The sequence below is a fragment of the Elephantulus edwardii genome, unplaced genomic scaffold, assembly GCF_000299155.1.
Source record: "Elephantulus edwardii isolate Elephantulus edwardi_28Jun2011 unplaced genomic scaffold, EleEdw1.0 scaffold00122, whole genome shotgun sequence".
Taxonomy (NCBI): domain Eukaryota; kingdom Metazoa; phylum Chordata; class Mammalia; order Macroscelidea; family Macroscelididae; genus Elephantulus; species Elephantulus edwardii.
Genome location: NW_006399872.1, coordinates 2,948,072 through 2,952,808, shown reverse-complemented (window position 1 = coordinate 2,952,808; position 4,737 = coordinate 2,948,072). Strand labels below are relative to the sequence as shown.

The following is a 4,737-nucleotide window of genomic DNA, read 5'->3' as shown; positions in this document are numbered from 1 at the left end:
CTCCATTTGTGCCTCAGTTCTCATTTTCATGGGTTATATTCCAAGCAGCGGAATATCTGGGTCATATGGAATTTCTATGTTCAGCCTTTTTAGTGTTTAGAATTTTTATTGTGGAATTTTAATAGAAACCACGAACCACGTGTGATACTATCATAATTATATTGTTATCTCAGGTTACCAGGTATAATCCAACCTTCATTATAAGTCATATTGTAAATAATGACACTTGTCAGATTGAGCATTCAAGGATTGTTGTTGTTGTTAGGTGCTGTCGAGTCATAGATGACTCATAGCGACCCTATGAACGAAAGGTCTTAGCACTGTTCATACAGTTTCCGGAGGCAAGCCATTTCGGAAGTGGAGGTTGATTATTAAGTCTTATGGCACAATGGGCTACATTTCTTTGGCAAGTTTAATATTTTATAGCATTTTCAGTATCTGAGTCATGGAGATACAGCTGACTGCCTTAGGTAGGACATCAGGTAAGGGTCCCTTTCACTGAGGCTTTTGTAGAGCAGCTCCAGAGCCTGGTCTCCTTTTTTCTTCAACAAATCTAGGAGGGTCCTATTTTTCTTCCGAAGTGTCTGTGCCTGCTCCACCAGCTCCCTCTCATCCTCAGAGAAGACCTTTTTGTCCTGAAGATCATCCAACACACCACCCAGCTCTCCCATCCTGGCTTGGAGTTGCCTATAGTACGTCCTTATAAAGACAGCACCTGATAAAGCAGGTAGGGCTGATGCAGCACCACGCTGGAGATCCACTGGTTTCACCAAAGTCTCCCAGACCAAAGTCTCATGTCTTTTGTCCACAATATTCAGATGGATTGGTTCATTCATCTTTCCAGCATAGATTTTTAGAGAAAGGTTGGATCTTTCCAGGGCTCCTATAAGATAATTTCAACTCCGTGGGCATTATTTCCAGGTGTGCAGAACCAGACACAGTGTAATAGGAGCCAAAATTCAGGGATTCCACTGGGGGTGAGGTTTGTAGACGCACACCATTGAAAATGGCTTCCTCTTCATCTATTGCCTTCCTTAGCATGATGTCACTGGGTATAAGATACATGTGGAATCTAATATCTTCAGGATGATAGTGATAATAGAGCAGTGTTGTGGAAGTGATGGGAATAGAGAGTCTGGTGCCAGTGGCAATATACAACAAGATTCCTATCAGAGAAAAGCTTGGGTTTTCTAGAACAGCATGGAAAGGCTCTACCCTGGTGGGTTGCTCCAGGATCATCCCTTCATTCTTAAAATGAGCAATTCGGAACCAGGAGTTATCAACCTCACCTTCCTGAAGGGACACAAAATGGGGGAGGTGGATTTTTACTATGGCCCCCTCAGGCTCTCCTGTAATGTCAAACAAGGGACCTGCCACCATCCAGTGATCATCCTGCTGCAAGGCCAAGTTCAGGTTCTGATCCCAAGACTCAAGTGCAATCTTCACAGTCACTGCCTCCCTTACACCAAAGCCTAATCCTGTGAATGGCCACAGAAACCAGCCAGCTGTGGGGAAGTGGACCTTGTATTTGTTTAGTCTTTCATCAATCAATTCAACATCCACATTCCCTCCAGGTCCCCAAAACTCATTAAATTTGTATTCTGAGCATTTCCACAACTCAGTAGGGTATAGATGATGATCAAAATTCTGAGGGTCCCATGCCTGAGTTCTTAACTGCAGGGACTCCCTTAATTGTCGCTGGGACTTGTTTATGGCTGTGGGCTCCTTTGTAGTGGCTGCAAAGTCCCGGATTGCTGGGTCAGACCTCAAAGGACATGTGCCAAATAAGGAAACTGGACGTAGGGTTGAGTTCCACTCTAAGGAGCAAGAAGATATACAGGGAGTAAGACTACCTTGATAAGAGGCAACTGGAGATGTCAGAATCCAAAGGTCATCATCAAGGACCAGATTTGAAGCATCCTGGCTTTGGAGACTGCTTTCTACTGAAGTTGACAAGTCCAAAGGTGGCCTTTGGGGAGGAGGGTCCAAAGGTGGTCTTTGGGGAGGAGGGTATGGGAGAGACATTGGATACTGAAGAGTGCTTTTTGGTCCTTCACACTTGTGCATGTTCATGTACTTCCCTTTGCCCAGGCTGTACTGAACAACACCACCATAGCTATGCCTGGAATCACATTGGAGTTCAATCTGAGGAAAAAATCTGGCACCAACCCTTATTTTCATGATCTCACTACTACCAGATGGAAGTTGTGGTAAAGCTGCCTTTGGAACTGGAGGAGATGTGGCTGGAAGATAATTGTCTGCATAGTGTTGTACTAAGGCCCTTCCTCTGGTTCCAGAAGTCTCCTCTTCCACCTTCATGTGCTCCTCTTTGTCATCTATCAAGCTGTACTCATCAGTATCATCATCGAGGCACATGGGTATTCTAACACAGAGGAATTTCCTACAATTAAAATGCCTGGAACGAGACCTTATCTGCGGGGTCTCACCACCACTAGATTGAGGTTGTGGTAAAACTTCTTGTGGAGCTAGATGAGATCTGCGAGGAAAAATTCTTTGAAAACTCTGTGTAAATTTTTGTTTTACAGAACTTTTTCTGGATCCAGAAGTCTCTTTCAAATGTCTCTCGTCGTCCATTTCTCAAATGCTGCTGCGTGTGTGTCCCCAGTGTGTCTTAATGAACTCACCTTGCAGAAGCCGGCTATAATGTCTCTAGGACAGGTGAGCCTCTCCAGTGTCAGGTGCTGGGGAATTTATGCCTCTTTTGTTGCAACTCCAGGGTTTTTCTCTCTCCAAGTAGTTGCCTCTTCTAGCTTTCTTTGGCTGTTATCCTGTCCCAACTGCACACTCAGGAATGATCCTGGAGGGAGGAGCTTGTAAATCCAGAATGCACCTGCAGGAAAGAGTGGCTCCAGTCAGAGGCCTGCTCCTCAAAGTCAGAAAGAGTGACACCTTCTGTCAGAGAAATAACTCCTCCAGTATCTTGATTTTTTGACCGCTGATTTTATGGATGCTGATTTTAGATCCAAGTAAAATGAACACGGCAACTTCAATCTTTTCTCTAACTATTATAATGTTGCCTATTTATTGGTTCAGTGGTGAAGATTTTTGTTTTCCTGATGTTGAGATGTAATCCATTTTGAAAGTTACAACTTTTGTTTGACCTTCTGTAGTAAATGCTTCATATCTTCTTCATCACTTTCTGCACCAAGGCTTTGTCAATCTCCCTAATGAAGATTGTTCATGAGTCCTCCTTCAATGGTGATGCCATGTTCTTCTTCACATGGTCTGGATTCTCAATGATTTGCCCAGCATACCGACAATATATGTAAGGAGAAAGATTTCAACTCTGATACATATCTTTCCTGATTTTAAAATGTGGATAACTACATGCACTTCAAATTCAACAGGTCCTCTCCTAGAAAGATGGGTAATCTACTTCTGTGTGGTTTAAAACCTATGAAATCTCATGGAAGTTTCAGATGTGAGTTGGTTCAGACTCCAAAGCAGTGAGTTTTTGAGTGAGTGAGGATGGATTCAAACCAACTCTTTGCTTGGTTGCCAACTGCTTAACTGTTTGTGCTATGAATTGTAATGTCGTGAATACTGTGCTGTTTTTAAGTGCCAGCAAGTTGACTACATAGCCATTTTATGAACAGCAGATGTGAACCTTGCACTATCTTACACTGTCCTAAAATCTCTGACATGTTTGAGCCCATTATTAAAGTCACTGTTTCAATCCATCTCGAAGGTCTTCTCTCTTTTTTTTTCTGACCCTCAACTGCCCCAGCATAATGTCATTTTCCAGGGACTGATCCCTCCTTACAACAAGCCCAAAGTGAGTTTAAGTGGCACCATTCTTTCCTCTAAAGAACACCCCAATTGCACTTCCTTCAAAGCACATTATTTGTTCTCGTGGCAGCCCATGGAATATTCAGTACTGTTTGCCAACATCACAGTCAAAAGTTGATTCTTCTTCAGTCATCCTTATTCTGTATCTAACTTCAGATGCAAAGAAAACAATTGAAAATACCACAACTTGATTCAGACAAATTCTAATTTTTTTTTATTGAAAACAATTTTTTTATTATTATCACATAGCTTTGTGGGTCAGGAATGTGGACAATTTTGTTCTGAATGGCTTCAACTGAGCCGCTCAGCTGGTGGATGGTTCAGAGAATTCAAAGTTAATCTCACTCACATGTCTGGTATCTTGGCAGTTTCTTGGCTTATCAGGGTACCATTCTTTCTTCTCAAAGTTCTCTCAAGCCACACTATGGGAATTCTTAAGCAGGGCAGGCAAACTTTTAAAGACAACAGTGCAGGGCTTGAGTGTTTTCCAAAAGGTGATACAAAACTTTGAGTCCAGAAACTGATGCACTAGTACTTCTATTGCATTCTTTTGGTCAGAGCAAAGAAAGAGTAAGCCCAGATTTAAGGAGAGAAAATATGAATTGCTCCTCTTTATGGCAGAAATATAAAAATGTTTATGTTGTCATTATTAGATGTTGTTGAGTCAAATATACCACATTGGAACTGTATGAACAACAGATCTAAACACTGCTCTATCCTGTGCCATCTTCACACTTCCTGACACACTAGAGCTCATTGTGTCAGTCACCATATCAATCTGTTGTTGTTGTTGTTGTTATGTGCCGTCGAGTCGTCGGCGACTCATAGCGACCCTATGTACAACAGCCCTAAACTCCGCTCTGTCCTGTGCCAATCGCACTCTCTCTGACACTCCCATCCCAATTATCCCAGTCACTGAATCAATCC

The 4,737-nt window shown here is 42.5% G+C and overlaps 1 pseudogene; it reads right to left on the bottom strand.

The window, feature by feature from the left end:
- Positions 1 to 443: 443 nt before the first annotated feature.
- On the bottom strand, positions 444 to 2,595 carry LOC102853629 (annotated as a pseudogene).
- Positions 2,596 to 4,737: the final 2,142 nt, after the last annotated feature.